Source organism: Xenopus laevis, chromosome 7L (assembly GCF_017654675.1).
Source record: "Xenopus laevis strain J_2021 chromosome 7L, Xenopus_laevis_v10.1, whole genome shotgun sequence".
In the NCBI taxonomy this organism is placed as follows: Eukaryota; Metazoa; Chordata; class Amphibia; order Anura; family Pipidae; genus Xenopus; species Xenopus laevis.
In genome coordinates, this window is record NC_054383.1 from 95,448,340 (window position 1) to 95,464,759 (window position 16,420).

The 16,420-nt window shown below is 40.2% G+C and overlaps 1 protein-coding gene across 3 annotated transcripts in view; it reads left to right on the forward strand.

Moving 5' to 3' along the window:
- The first annotated feature begins 372 nt into the window (after positions 1 to 372).
- Positions 373 to 16,420, forward strand: part of gnb1.L (guanine nucleotide binding protein (G protein), beta polypeptide 1 L homeolog) — a 49,349-nt gene continuing 33,301 nt past the window's right edge. Inside the window, exon 1 of one of the 3 annotated variants that reach the window (XM_018226015.2) lies at positions 373 to 866. The gene's annotated coding sequence lies outside the window, so the exon portion shown is untranslated. Of the gene's footprint in view, positions 867 to 1,189; positions 1,337 to 16,087; positions 16,102 to 16,420 lie in introns of those variants that run through there. The other 2 variants (XM_041569355.1, XM_018226016.2) reach the window with 2 other exon arrangements.

A 16,420-nucleotide genomic window follows, 5' to 3' on the forward strand; every position in this document is an offset into this window, starting at 1 on the left:
ACCTGTGTATACATCCTATACACAGTTACAAACAATATTTCCCCTTTCAAATCTCCTGGATGGTCACGGCCGCAAAGAAAACACCTTCTCTGCCCTACGCCCTACCCCCTACCCTGGGCACACTCACGTCAATTCCATTCTTCTCTATAACATTTCAAGATGCGTTGACCTTTTTACGTCTAAACGCTGCCCTGTCCCACCGGGTTTCACAGACTGAAGTCCGCTCACCGACATTACCCCTCTCTCTGTCTCTAGATACCAGCCTCCCATTTTATCAACCACCCAAATTGCGTGCTTAGGCCATATCTCCTGCCAATGACGTATCCACCGTACGCCCCGCCCCCTCATCACTCTAGCCCCTCCTCTCCGTGCGTGGGGTTTCCCGGCGCTGTCCGCAGGGTTACCGCGCCCATCTCCGCTTGATGGCTGAAAGGAATTGAGGGGGAAGGCGGTGTGAGCGCGTTGGTATTTTGGTGGCAGATTGGGGAGACGGAAGCAGAACCGAGACGCACGGCGGGGATTCAGAAAGCACCTTAACCGGAAACCGAGGGGGAAAGAAGAATTTGCAGAAAGAAAGGCCTTGCGCTAAGCGGCCACCCTCCCTTCCGTCACCGCCCAGCACGTCTTCTGCTCCCCTCATCCTCCCCGACCCCCCCACCCCTCTCCGGCCGCCCTTCGCCTCTCACACACCCTCCTTTCTTGGGACAAGCCGCGGGGCCTCTGGGGGAGGAGAGGGGGAACCGGTTAAAACCTAAGGGGGTCGCACGGACACAGCGCCCGGTGGGAGAAGAAAGCGAGTGTTGCGAGGAGCCGGGTACCGCAGCTGGGGGGGAGCCGTGGATGGTCACATCTTCGGAGGGCAGAAGGTAATCATTGGTCCTCGCCTCGTAGCCATTCATCCACCCTGCCCCCAATTCCTTCCTTTTTATCCAGCTGTGGGAAAACCTACAGTTTCAATGGTTTATTATCCAGGCTGGGAGTTGTAGTTGTGCATGAGATGGGGGCGCCCACGTTAGCCCATTCTTGTTCCCCCGGTGCCCAGAAAGCTCTGTGGGCGGATGTTGAGAATGTGACTGCATATTCTCCCATTTCCTCCCCCATCCTGCAGAGAGGCAGTCTCCTCCACATCCTTTTATTAGCCCAGAGCCATACAGCTCCAGCATCATCATCACCCCCCTGTGCTTGTGGCTGCACCCTGGCTGCTGGCCTGCAATAGCTGGAGAGACCCACATTTTCCATCAGGGGGTGTCTGGGCTGAACGCCCTGAGCCTCTCTTTGAACTACAGCTTCCAGTATCCTCCATGTTGGAAGTTAAGCAACAGCTGGAGGGCAGCAGGTTGGACATCTCTTATTTAAGGCTTTCGTTCCCCGCCCCAGAATGACCGCGGAGAGAGGAAACCAGCTGTTTGTGGGAAGGGATGTTTGTGTTTCAATTTATTTTGTTACAATGTAAATCCCAAGTTTACTGTAGCAAAGCAAGACCCATTTGCATCTGGGTTCCCAAACCTGGGTGGGGTTCCCAAACATGGGTGCTAGCCATAGAGGAAAAACTGCTTTAAATGGAGATCAAACAATGGTGGAGGTTGGGGAGTATCTTGTAGCAAATCCATAAACTATGCTGGGAGAGATTTACTACTAGACGCTGGATCTGCTCTAATTTAAAGGCAACCCCCCAATGCGCGTGCTGGGGAAATCCTGTGTTATATGTTACTTGTAGATTTTATAGATCAGCTTTGTGAAATGGCTTGAAAGGTTTTTGTGGGCAAAGGCCATGTCTTAAAGCTCATTGGATGGTCCAATCTGGCTTGATAGCCCTCCAGGCAACACTCCAGATTTTCGCATTTGTGCTTGTGTTGAATGTCTTTGTGTATACGCTTCCTCCATGCCTTGGGTGGTGTTCTGCATAATTGATACGTTGAAGGATCCAGTGGATGCTAAATAATGGTGGTTTTTGCCCTCCAAGGCAGCGGAGAAAGGGAGGGACCTGTGAGGCAGGAATGTCAGTTTGTATATCATGGAGGAGGGGAGAGCACCAGCTTTGTGTGGCAGTCTCCTCTCCTGAAGCCGTTACCTGTGACTTGTGTGTGTGTGTGTGTGTGTATATATATATATATATATATATATATATATATATATATACATATATATATATATATAACAGCCTTCATAACTGTATAATCGATGTGAGAAATAAGACCTCTTTGTAGCAGAACAAAGGGCAGTTGGTTTGGTTACCTCGCAGACTTGGTAACGTTATGGGGTGATAGGATTTGATTCTGGCATTTCATTGAGTCGCACACTTAATTCGGATGCACAGAGAGGTTTTTAGTTGTCTTCTGTTTTCTCTGTGTCTTTCTGTAACAGGAAATGGCAAAATGGGGAAACAGAGTCTTTGAACCGTTAAATCCTGCTCCTTGTAATCAGCAGTCTTTATGTGGCCTAGATAGCACTGATAATGATTACATGGCTGTTTTGTGCTCAGATGAATAGAAATAAGACTTTGTAGTCCTAAACAGGCCCGGGGCAGCATCTTGCAAGGAATATTTTTCTTTAAATTGACGTATGCTGGTTTTATTCATCTACACTGGCATGTTTTTGTTTTTTTCCGTAATATTTTCCTGAGAATGTGGCTTTTCTTAAGCTGTGAATGAATGGGAAGTGTCAGATCTTAGGCCAAGCTACTGCAACAAGATGGCGTTTCAGCATTTTGGTTTTTCACATTGAGCTCCCTTTCTCTGGTGTGACAAGGCAGCCTTGCTTCCCATCTCGGCCTCCTTTTGTTGCCGGTTTTTCTTTAGCATGGCAGGTTTTAATGCACGGCACCTTCTGTCTTTTTTCTGTAGCAGCTCTGCCGGGGTTTTTTTTTTTTTTTTTTTGAATGATTCCTATCTCAGTTAGCCCTCCCCTCGTTTCGCAGAACCATACTAGTAGGAGGAGTGTGCAACCATAAATTATAAAAGATTAGGTGTAGACAAAACATGACAATTAGATTTTTTTAGCATGTTTTACAGCTTTTTGCCTCTTAATATGAAACCCATACGTTTACTTTTAAAGAATCTCTACTAAATAGAAAATGTTGAAAGATGCTTTAGCATTAAGGGTCGATAGCATGTATTTAATATTTAGTTTAACTCCTTACTAGTAGTCTTCTAGGTGTTGTCAGCTTTGTGTCAGTCTCTTGGAATCTCCTACATCAGCATTTATTTAAATCTGATGGTGAATAACTGGCTTTTGCATGCAAATATCAAACTGCATAACATACAGAAATGTATTTTTTTTTTTCTTGTCAAAATAGCAAATTCGAATTAAAAAAAAAAAATCTTAGTGAAAAAGGGCCAAAGTCAATAGAACTGTTTTATAATGAGGAATTACTACAAAAAGGTGTATTTCTAATATAGTTACTTTCAGTGGGTTCTGTGTTGAATGAATCTAATTTTAAAAATACTGCTCTGTCCTTTATTTAGTTCTAGGTTTAGAATACCGATTTTTGTCCTTTCTGATGCTTATTTCTCCCTACGATCTAAGGATCTTGAAGGGCACATTTTAATAGGCAGGAAATGTCACAGCAAAAGAAGCATGGGTTGTTTCCTGTTTGCCAGCGATACACAACTAATTTATTCACTTTCTGGCACACATGTTTCTGTCAGCCATTTTGATTTTATATCCATTCAGATAACTGAAAACAGCCGTGGAGAGATTCCCCACTCTGGTAAAATCGTATTTATAGCAGTTGCTAATCGACTTGATCATATGATTCTGTAATTATTTACTAGTCTTATGGAGCTTTTGCAGGTGAGTGGGTAAGAGGAAATCTCCATGATCCAAGTTCATTTTACAGGATTCCCAATAAATATACATCATTAACAAAGAAAGTAATATAATAAAAAGCAATTTGTGTCAATAGAAGCAAAAAGCCGGCCCCCCCCCCCAGTTTTTGGACTAGATTACACTATAAGCATGTCTCACTTACAGTTGCTAGGCACATGTAAAGATTTGTGTTCATGTATAGTAGCTTTATTCATTAGCTCCTTTGTTTTATGCAGTTAAGGGATGAAATTAAATCGTTTAGGATTAAAATCTACCCCCCTCCCCCAAATATTAGGTTAAATGAAAACCAATGTCTAAAGTTAATTACGAATTTAATTGCTGTTAAATGGTGTGCATTGTTATCCCTTTCAGCTCTTTGGTTCTGACTGTTGAACCATTGTAGCAGAGGTCAGTTATACTCCCGATCTGTTAATAGCTGGCTTCAGCTCAATTGTTTTAGGCGTCCGAACCAGTAAATAGTAACGGCGTTATTTGGAAAATGTAATTTTTTAAAAGTAGCTTAGAATTCCTCTCTAAACAATATTGTAGATGAAGCCAATATATTTTTTTTTTTTTTTTTTTTTTTCGTATTAAAACTTTTTATTAGTTTTCTGACATAACTCAAAAACACGGATATGCACATTTCCATAGTATACATAGTAATCCCAATATTGAACTTTTGCCATAATAGGGCTATCTGTTGGTCTGGTGCGGACCAATGTGCAAAATTTTATAACCAGAGTTGATAGAATAGGAAAGAAAGGCGAAAGTGGGAGGAAGAATAGAGGGGGGAGGAAGGGGGTGGAGAGGGAGGAGAGATAAAATAAAAAAAAAAAAAAAAAAAAAAAAAAAAAAGGGGGGGGGGTGGACCAGTTGGCCCTCAAGTATCTTCCTCGCTCGGTGAAGTCCTATTAGATCAGTAGTTTGTACCGATCCGTTTCTTTAAAATGGAGCCATCTCCACCAGACAGAGGCAAAGATTATGTTCTGTTCTTCTGTGTTTGCGGACATCTCCTCGAAGACATAGAGCTCCTCCAGCTTAGTTAGCCATTCCTTTACTGTTGGGGCTTGTGTAGTTTTCCAGTGTAATGGAATGAGACATTTTGCTGCATTAAAAAGATATGGTTCAAGAGAGTTCTTAAAGGCAGAGATGGATTTCTCCATGTGGAACAACAGGTAGTATTCCGGTTGTCTCCCTAAGGTATCATTCAGAATCTCTTCGGATATGGAGATGATTTGGTCCCAGTAGGATTTTATCGGAGGGCAATCCCAGAAAATGTGTAGCATTGTGCCCTTTTCTTTTAGGCACCTCCAGCAAATGTCGGATGCTTGTGGGAATATACTCTGGAGTTTTGCCGGTGTTCTGTACCATTTGGTAAGAATTTTGTAGTTCATTTGCTGAAGTCTGCTACACCTAGTACCACAAAGGAGTTTCAATATAAGGTTGCCAATCTGTTCCTCTGTAAGTGAAGGATTCAGATCCGTATTCCCAAGATCTGATAAAATGTAGTTTTGACAGATCCTCTGTTTGCTGAAGGCACTTGTATATCATTGAAATATTGTGTTTTGGTGGGTCTATGAAGGTGCAATATTTCTCGAACTGCGTCAGTGGGCGAGAGAGTTTTTTTGACCCTCCTAGTGTGCGATAATAATGTGCGATTTGCGAGTATTTCATGTGATCTAGTGTGGTAAAAGGTTTAATGCTGTGGAGTTTTTGTTTACTGATAAGTTCGCCTTTTTCTAAGAAATGTATTAGTTGTAAGTTCCCTTGAATCTGCCATTGTTGGAAGTAGCCTGGTTCCGTACTTGCTGGGAAGGCCGGGTTGTTCAGTAGCGGGATGAGAGGTGACGGGTGTTTAGTTAGAGAGTATGGTACTTTTAATCTATCCCAAATTTTTAGTGTATATGTTATTAAGGGGTGGTCTTTATAGATCAGTCTCCTGTGTATGTTATCTATCCAGGGGAGGTGTACGAGGTGGGTTTTAGTATCTTCTTGTTCTATTTTGACCCATATTTTGTTCTCAATATGATGTGACCAGTCTATGATGCGATTCAATATTGCTGCTTGGTGGTAGTGGGCTATGTTTGGTAAGCCAGTCCCGCCTCTTTGGCGCGGTCTGCAGAGTATTTTCCAGCTCAGTCTGGGTTTTTTCCCCATCCATATAAATTTAGTAAGTAGGGCTCGTATGGATTTGAAGTAAGCGTCTGAAACTGGCATGGGCAGCGCTTGGAAGATGTATAGTAACCTTGGGAGAATATTCATTTTTACTGTATTGATGCGCCCAAACCAGGATATAGGGTTGGAGTCCCATCTATGTAAGTCTTTCTTTAGTTTATTTATGAAATCTTTTAGATTGATGTCTATCCATTCCGAATACTCCTTTGTTATTTTAATCCCTAGGTAGGTAAATGTGTGTGTGGACCATGTATAAGGAAAAAATGGCTTAATTGTGGCAATTGTTTCTGAGGGCAGGGATATGTTCAATGCCATTGATTTATTCAGGTTGATTTTAAAGTTGCTCATTTTACTATATTCATCTAGGATCGAGTTCAGGGTCGGTACAGTTACTTCCGGGTTTGTTATTGTAAAGAGCAGGTCATCTGCGTATGCTAGGATTTTGTGGTGGCGATGTGCCACTTGCAGGCCATGCATTTCTGGGCGTAATCGGATAGTGTTGAGGAGTGGTTCTAATGATAGTATGAAAAGGAAAGGAGAAAGGGGGCACCCCTGTCGAGTGCCATTTTTAATGTGTATGGGGCTTGACAGTGAGCCATTGACTTTAATTTTGGCGATAGGGCCGGAGTAGAGGACTGTATCCAGGATAGCATCTTGGGGCCTAGGCCATAGTTATCGTAGGCATTCAAACATGTATGGCCAGCTGACTCGGTCAAACGCCTTTTCCGCGTCTGTTGATAGGAGTAGCAGTTTGTATCGGCGTTGTTTGGTTATGTGTAGGAGGTCTATGAGTCGTGTGGTATTGTCTCGGGCTTCTCTTCCCGGTACAAATCCTACTTGTTCTGGGTCTATGAGGTATTGAATGTAGTTCTGGAGTCTGGTTGCAATGATTTTAGCAAGGAGTTTCACATCGCTATTGATTAACGATATGGGCCTATAGTTACCAGGTTCTTGAGGGTTCTTATCGGATTTTTGGATTAGTGTGATATGTGCCTCCAAGGAAGAAGTGGTGAATTTTTTCTCATTGGTAATGTCAGCCATGGCTTTTGTAAAGTGTGGTAGCAGAGTATCCTGAAAGGTTTTATAATATAGAGTCGAGAAGCCGTCTGGGCCTGGGCTCTTTCCAGTTGGAGTGAGTTTTAGCGCTTGCTTTGCTTCTTCGAATGTTATGGGGGTTTCAAGGGCCTCAATATCGGCTCTTCTAAGCTTAGGGGTTTTAGACTTTGTAAGGTATTCTTTAAACATGCTAGTATCATTTCGGTTGAGAATGTGGGGTGCATCTTGTAGTTGGTATAGGCTGGTGTAGTATGGTGTAGTATTGTTCAAGCCAATATATTTTTGATCTCTAAACACATTGCTTCATGCTGTAAATAGGACACGGTTAATTGGCTATTTGCATGTTAATTCATCCAGAGGATCTTGTACTCTGAGCCGATCAGCATCAAATGGTGTTATCCTTTAATTTGCTGCCCTCTAAAGAGGTCAGCAATGTACATATCTGTAGGAAATTCAGTTGACACATTTTCAGTCTAGCCTTGGTCTTGCTGCCTGCATATACCATTTTACCCATGTTTTTGGATTCTTATGATAGATGGATTTTTTAGCATAATATAGGTTTTTAATTATGTTTACGCTAAACCCTGCATAATGGCTTTTTTTTTAAGTAAACTGGTTTTTATGTAATAGAATGGGTCAGCAATGCCATATATAATTTTTTACATTTTTTTTTTTTTTTTACATCAAAGGTTCTCATTCTGATTTCTTGAAGAACACAATGAGTAACATTTGACCTCTGCTTATCTTCTTTTACAAGATCTAAAACTAGTGTATTTTTTGTACAGAAGTATTTTACAGGCAATCTTTTTTTTTTTTTTTTTTTTAACCAGCGCAGGGTAGCAAAGCGCTGTTGTCATTAGTCTTACTGGCCCTTTAATGCAGTAGACAGATTTGTTTGACCTCTTAACAACTTTTTCTAATGAACAGATGTTTTGAGCATGAAATCTAAAATCCCCACTTTCCATTAGTATTTATTGCCACTGAATGTATCAAACATTGTTAAGCTGTACACAATAACAAAGGTCATCTTGTAATATGAATCCTAACCCATGGTTTAGTCCCTGAATTGGATTATATTCTTAGTGGCCCTGGATTTTGGCTCTATCTCCGTAATTAATATTCTCCCTTTTAATATCCAGTTTTGAGCCATATGGCATGATTTTATTGTGGAGACACCATTTGCGTCTGTATCTGTTACATAGATATATCTTTACATAGATGTCCTTATTGATTATTAAAACACAAATCAGAACCTTCCATGTTTACTTAGTAATGGCATGCGGTGTTTTCACTGCTCCATTTTGTCCTCCAGAACAGAACATTTCATAACATCATAAATCACTTGAAATTGCTTCCCATCATAGTGAATACAAAACAGACATTTCCCTGATTATTAAACAGACATGTACACTTAAACCATGGAAATTGTTAGAATATCTGAAGGGTCCCTGTTGTCCCACAGTTTCCATTTATTAAAATAGGTAATTCTTGAAAAGTTTTTGCATGTTGCAGATACACTGAATTGAAATTCTGCAAATCCATCAGGCCTTTTGTTGCGACAGAAAATAACATTCCTTTACAAACTTTTAGGAGAATATATATATATATATATATATATATATATATATATATATATATATATATATATATATATATATATATATATATATATATATATTACCGTATATATATATATATATATATATATATATACCGTATATATATATATATATATATATAATTACAGTCTCTTTAAATCTGCTTTCTGCGCCTACTCATATTTGCAACCAAACTCATTTTTTTTTTCAGATTTTCCTCGTTCTTGTATCTGATAGGGAGCACTCTGTAGTTGGTAACATTAAAGGGGTTGCTCGCCTTTGAGTTAAAGGACCAGTAATGCCAAAAATGAAACTGTTTTCAAGTAATGAAAATATAATGTACTGTAGTGCTACACTAGTACAACTGGTGTACTTTTACTTTCTTAAGTAGACCGTGAATCAAGATAATCATGTTCTACTTACTGTATTTGTATATCTGAATTTACCCTCTTGCAGGGGCATTTTTAATAAAGGGGTGATCTGCCTCCTGCTAAACATGGTGTAGGGCTGAACATATTTTTCACCCATTATTTTTATCAAACAATGGTATTGTTATTTTCTGACTTAAAGGAAGCGGAAAGCTATCACAGCAGTATATTGTCAATAGATTAGCCACAATAGTGCAAGCTATTACACTACATTTATTCTGCAACATGCTTTACCATACCTTAGTAAACAACTCTAAAAGTTCTCTGTTTATGATAACATCTGCCATATAAGCTTGGTGTGACATCACTTCCTGCCCGAGTCTCTCCCTGTTCATCAAAAATAGATAGCAGCACTCCCAAAATAAAATAAAACCGCCTTTATTTTAGAATTACATCTGGCACAGCAACGTTTCGGACCTCCTGGTCCTTTTTCAAGCTCCCTGTTCACTCATAGCTTTGGGCTCAGATTACAGCAGAGAGGGTGAGAGTAGAAAACTGAGCATGCTCGAGCCCTAGAGGTTTATTCTGAAAACAGGAAGTCTTGTACAGAAGCCCATCTACACACAATAGAAAGAAAGAAATGCTGTGTTTCAGAGCAGCATTACTTTGAGGGTTTACTGGTGTATTTATATAGACCGTTCTGATAAAGCTTACTTAATTTTAGTCTTTCCTTTAAAGGGCCTCTGTATGTTTTTAGGCAGCTCTTGCCTGGCAGGCCCCAGCTTGAGCGCTAGACTGTTAGACTTTTACATAGTATTTTGTCCATGTTCATGCCACTGGTGATATGTGTTGACTTTGACTATCTCTTGCAGGTACTTCCTGTTGCTAAGGCAGCTGCTAATGCATAAATAGTGCTATCGTTTTTGCTTTCATTTTTACTTTCGGTGAAATTTTTCTCTTAAATGCATATTTCTCTTAGTTGGCTTCTGTGACGGTGTAACTGTCTTTGCTTGCTTTCTGTTTTACCTTAATTGCTTCATCTCTTGGTAATAGCAAGAATATCTAGCATAGCAAATGTGTTTACTCCTAATCTGGAGGTGGGTTCGGCTTCTAGGAGTATAGGCTTGTTGCAATACTTTCCTTCCAGTTCAGGATATGTTTTGCAATGCTATTGATCTCTCCACTTCAGCAAACCTTGTAGGGGGTGCAGAAATGCTCTTTATTAAAGCAGAGAGCGGTTCTGCATTTGTACACACCACTGATTACTGCGGAAACTCACCCAGTGTACATTAACTAGGCTTGTTAACCATTCTCCTTACACAAGATGTTTGAGAATGCTACAGTAACAAACTCTCACCATCTGTATATTCCATCGTCCCTCGTCATTCTGGTTGTATGCTTAACCTACTAGTCTTCATCTCTCTCTTCAAACCCGATGGACTTCCTAAGATTTTAAAATGATTTCAAGACTGATGGAAAGATATAGTTGGAGCTCAAAAATTTTATAATTATTGCACTGGTAAACTCTGACTTAAAGGAACAGTTCAGTAGTATGTGCAAAATAAAAAATGTTTCTAATATAGTTAACTCAGATTCAAATGCAACAACTTCAGCCCCCCCCCCCTCAAGTCACTGATTGGTTACTGTCTGGTAACCAAACAGTGGAAACCAAGTAAGCTGCAAAGCAGAAAGCAGTGTTCTGGCTATTATATTTGACATCCAGTTGCTCCAGCCTTTATACGTTGCATTTTTAGCTAACTATATTGGAAACATTGTTTTTTTTATTTATTTTTTTTTTTTTTACACATACTATATTTACCCATTTTTTATTTTTACCCTGAACAATTCCTTTAATGGCAGATATAGGACAGTTTGTGACTTTTTGTAACCTTGTGCTTTCCAGCTAAACAGACAGACAACAAATTTACAAAATCTTGTAGCTACTAGGGATACACTGAATCCAGGATTCGGTTCGGTATTCAGCCATTTTCAGGAGGATTCAGACGAATCCTTGTGCCGGGCCAAACCGAATTGGAATTGTTTAAATCATGTATCTTTTTGTCACAAAACAAGAAAGTAAAAACATTTAGCTACAGGCTTTACCCCCCTCACTGATTTGCAAATGCAAATTAGGTTTCAGATTCGGTTCGGCCGAATCTTTCACAAGGGACTTGGGGGGTTAGGCCGAATCCAAGATAGTGGATTTGGTGCATCCCTAGTAGCTACAATAACCATATAGCTCTTGTGCACCCACTGCACCATAGAATGCACAATAATACCAAAGCTTGTAAGTCCTGTAGCACATGCACTGTGTGTTCTGCTGCAGGTTAAAGATTGAATGATCTGTTTCTGCATATTGTTTATATGTTGCCCTGGTAGTCTTCTTACAACTGGAAGTGAGCTTGGGTAATGCACAGTGACCTTTTGATCTTTATCAGAAGAACCAGTTACTACGTTAGTTACATAACAAATTTATATGTTAGAGGAGAACAATGAATTAGTAACGGCAAGCATTCCTTCTAGGTAAGGGTTGATGGTGGAAAAACTGTTTTGTTTAAGACCAGTGGCAAAATGTCATTTTATCCACCACCGCTATTTGGTGGAAAAATTGCAGTTTAGATAAAATGCCACCACTCCCGATACTCCTGAATTTTAGGTTCCCCATATGGAACAGTTTCAGACTGACCTTGGCTCCGCCATGCTTGCTTGAGTGTGAGTCAGTAGGAGAGCACTATATGTTCTTACTAAAGGTGGCCATACACGGGCCGATAAAAGCTGGCGAAAGTCAACCGGATGTCGATGGGATGGGACTAAAAATCCCGTCGGGTCACAGCCGCATCTGTCCGTTGATGCGATCTGACCACCCGTCAGCCATCGTTAGGATCCGATCGTTGGGCCCTGGGGCCCAATATCGGATTAGCCCGATATTGCCCACCTCAAGGTGGGCATATCGGGGAGAGATCCGCTCATTTGGCGACATTGCCAATCGAGCGGATCTCTGTGTATGGCCACCTTAACAGAAGCACCAAGGCTGCACTTTTCTCCACCCAATCCCCCGTTCCATTTCAGCATAAAAACAAAGCATTTTTTTAAAATTCTGCTCTTCTCTGGCATCTTTGTTACTCTCGCACACTCATATCTTTAATTCCTTAGTCCATTTCTTATCTCTTCCAAACTGTACAACCCCTCCCAACCTGTAGTTTTGCTATATAGTTGGTCTCCACTTCCTTCTCATGCCTTTTCTTCTGTCATACTCTTACCTCTTACTCTGCTTCTTCCATTTCCTTTATAAGCACCACCTTTTTTGCAGCAGCATGTACATAAGGTTTCTGTCCCCTTCATGTTACTTTACCTTCTATCCCTATCACACTTAACATTTGCTCCCCATCCCCTCTACTTCTGCTCTCAAACTACATTCTTTTTTTTTTTTTTTTTGCTGCTTTTCGTTTCCTTTCTTCTTCTTCCTCATTGGAATTCAACTACATTTTTTTTCATTAAAATACTATTGGGGGGGGTAGACGTAGTGCAAAGTCCAGGTGAGCACTGAATTGTTTGAAAGCTGAATCACTTGTATGTGGCTCAAAGCAATGTTCCTTGCATGCTCCAGTGTTTACTCTGAATTTGGACATCCCTTAGTAGTTGTCTTGACACCCATTCCTTGCACAACCATGTGGGAGGGGCTGTTGGAGTCTTGGATACATATAACTGCAGTGTCAATGCAGATGAAACATTCTTTCTCTGGTTAATTTTTTATCTTTCACTCAAATGTATATTCTCATTGAAACAGTGTTGTTTCCTATAACTTAGTTTACTTGTGTGTTGACTAAAACACCTTTGTGCATTAATAATTGTTTTTTTTTTGTGGTTAATCTTGTTTCATCTTGTGAATGAATTTACTATTTTAAATTTTGCTGTTAGTCCTGTGTTTGGTTATGGTTGTATGTGCATGGCAATGCACTGCTCTTCTTTAAGGGAATGTATACCTCTGAACATTGCAGGTCTCTCTAAATATATATTTTGCAAGACAGCCCATGTGAAAAACCCTGCTTCAGCTAAATAAACTGTTAATTGAAAAAAAAAAAAAAAAACACTTTTAGTAGTATGCAAAATTGGTAAATACTAAATCGAGAACTGCTCTACTAAGTGCCACCTCCTGGCTAGTTTGATTCACTATGCTGCGTTGTTTCTGGTCAGGTGATTTCTGAGGGAGCACACAGACCATCACAAAATGGTGGATCAAGGTATAAGGAAAAGGCAATATTTAAAATTGGATATGCCAGTATGGTGATCTTCTTGAATAGGTTGCTTTTAATTATAAATATACATATGATCTTTTGGCCAAGTAGTCATTCTGAAGGAATACTTTTCCTTTAAAAGGAACTTATCATGAACACAATTATAATTTTTAGAATGATGTAGAGTGATATTCTGTGACAATTTGCAATTGGTTCTAATTATTTATTTTTTGTGGATTTTGAGTTATAGCTTTTTAGCTGTTTTATTCAGCAGCTCTCCAGTTTCAATTTCAGCAATCTGGTTGCTAGTGTCCAAATTACGCTGGCAACCATGCATTAATTTGTGTAACACTTGTATAAATAGTAGCGGGCCAGAATAAAAAGTAGCCATGGCATTTAATGCGTAGCCTTACAGATCATGTGTTGTTTAGATGGGCTTAGTGACCCCCCATTTGAAAGCTGGAAAGAGTCTGAACAGGGCAGATAATAATAATTTAAAAAAAAAACTATAAAAAGAAATAATAAAAGGCCAATTGAAAAGTTGCTTAGAATTAGCCAATTCTGTAACACACTGAATGTTAAGTTAAAGGCAACCCGTCCCTTTAAAACATAGGGCAGATAATAGTTCAAAATATAGACATAATAAAGGGTTAGTGTAATTTGTGCAACATTGGCATATGCCCACAGGAAATCTGCACTACCCGTGGGTGGCAAATCACCTGAAACACCATTGCACCTAGAATGATAGATTGTCACAGGTAAAACGTCTGTTTATTAATTACGCAAATTTGCGGTTTTCCCACTGTGATCTTCATTGTACTGGGTTTAAAGGTATTTCAGGCAATATGTCTCGCTACACAACAAATTGCAGTGATATTCCCCTAAAAGCAATTAGCTTATACATGGTATCCATTAAAGGACCATTAACACCTACAAAAGAAAATGATTAAATTGGCAATTCATATCTATGCCATACATCATATTTGCTTTGAAGTCCTGCTTTTTAATGCTGCTTGTTTGCTGCCAGCTACAGGCTGTAAGTATCTGTTCTCTAAATAAAACCACATGTGATATATTGTCTTCAATTGACCTTTTTATAATACATTTTAATGATGTGGGTCAGAAAGTCCTGCGTAGCTGAAGCTTCCCATCGGGGTGAATGGAAAACAGCTGCTCTGTGTCTGACACCATTTCCTGTAGGCCAATTACACATGGGGTGTTCTGACCACCATTATTATCCATGGGATGTTGGCTGCTTTCAGAACACCTGTATGCCATTATGCTTCAAGTTCCACTCTGAAACCTTAACTTCCAAATTCCTCCTTCACGCGATATGAAAAACACTTAGGGCTCTTACACACGGCCGTTCTGACCTGTGCTCCCCTGCGTTCCGTTTTTTGGCGTTCAGCCGCAGGGGAGCGCAGGAATAGACGCAAGTCATTATTTGAAATGGGGCTGTACTCACTCAGGCGCGTGTAGGCGCTGAACGCAGGAAAAATGCAGCATGTTGCGTCTGAACCTGCGTTCGGCGCCTACACGCGCCTGAGTGAGTACAGCCCCATTTCAAATAATGACTTGCGTCTATTCCTGCGCTCCCCTGCGGCTGAACGCCAAAAAACGGAACGCAGGGGAGCGCAGGTCGGAACGGCCGTGTGTAAGAGCCCTTAAGATGGTTTTTTTTCACATGCCCACATTGGAATTCATTGCCAGCAGGGAACAGCCGGCACAGAAAAGTTTTCTCGAAATTGTGCTGAATTTTAGACTTTGCGGGAGAAATGGACGAGGCCATATACTCCAATTAACTTCCATCCAATCAAAATTGACTAGAAAAATAGCATTTTTTTAAACTCAGGTGAATTAAATTGACACAAAACCCTGAATCGAATCCAATGCAAAAAAAAAAAAACTGTCGGGAAAGCTGCAAACCACTCCAAATTGTTCCCAGGGCATCTCCCATTGACTCAAACAGCAATTTGGCAGGTTTGGGGTGGCAAATAGTCGGATTTGAGTTCTTAAAGGGACCAAGTATTTTTTGAAAATCTCAAATCAAATTTGAATAACTTACTAGTCTAATTTGACAATTTTGACCGTAAAAATACTTAAATTCGAATTTTTGACCCTTGATAAATCTGCCCCTTGGTGTAAATGCATGAGCCCTTTTCAGTTCTTTGAATTGCCATGAAATTGAGAGTTCTACTTTTTATTTGATTGCAGTTTTCTTTGGTCCCCATGCCTGGCTTTACCTTGTCTAATTTCTTCCTAAAACCTTCTGGGAGACTGATTTCTAATCAAACTGACCATAGCTCTGGAAGGAAAATTGGGTGCTAAGCTATTCTGGTGCAGGGGCCATGGGGAATTGGTAATTGGCCAATACCTTCATTTTTTTTTTTACCTGCACATTATGCAGGCGTTTGATTAGGCTGAATCATCTTTTTGGGTGCTAAGGTAGCTAGCTATTGGAATTAGTACCTTGTTTCTTGGGGTTCTTGAGTTCGAGTTGAGTTCCAATGTAGTATTGGTAGTACTACTTGGCTCTGTGCCCCCCAGATTGTCCAAAGGCATACCCCTTTCTAGTGCTGCTCAGTCATTATTGCCCTCAAGCTTTCCCCCTTCCATGCTCTCCATTCTCTTTCACCTGCCGGTTATCCCATCCAGTTCACCAAGTCAAGATTTTGATGTTTACTCCTAGTCCTGGCCCTGTTATCCTCTACCCTTGTCTTTGTTGGTTTCTTCTAAGTATTCTGGCTTCCTCCTATATTAAAATATACTTGTAGGTCAACCTGCTATTTAAAAAGAATATCCTAGTTTGTGTGAATTTATTAGGAAAGTTGCATTGTAATTTTCATTGGGGTAGGGCACAATGTGAGTGATGTCAAACATAAGCTTAATCAAAATGACTTTATTTTTTTTGTTGGATGTGCTCATATCTGAATATGAAAGTGGTGGGTTGAATTTGGTTAGATTCTTAACTAGTCAACAATCTACTTGTCAAAGCTAGTAAGTATAGATCAGGCAGAAACCCCGTTTGAGTGCTTTCTGTATAGCTGGATTACATTTGGCTAAATTAAAGGCAACACAGGCACTTTATGCCCCATGTGCCTTAAGCTTAAAACATAAGCAGTGTCCAGTGGGATCTCTTACTGTTCTAGTTTCCTTGTGATGAACTGCTTTGGTTTTGAAA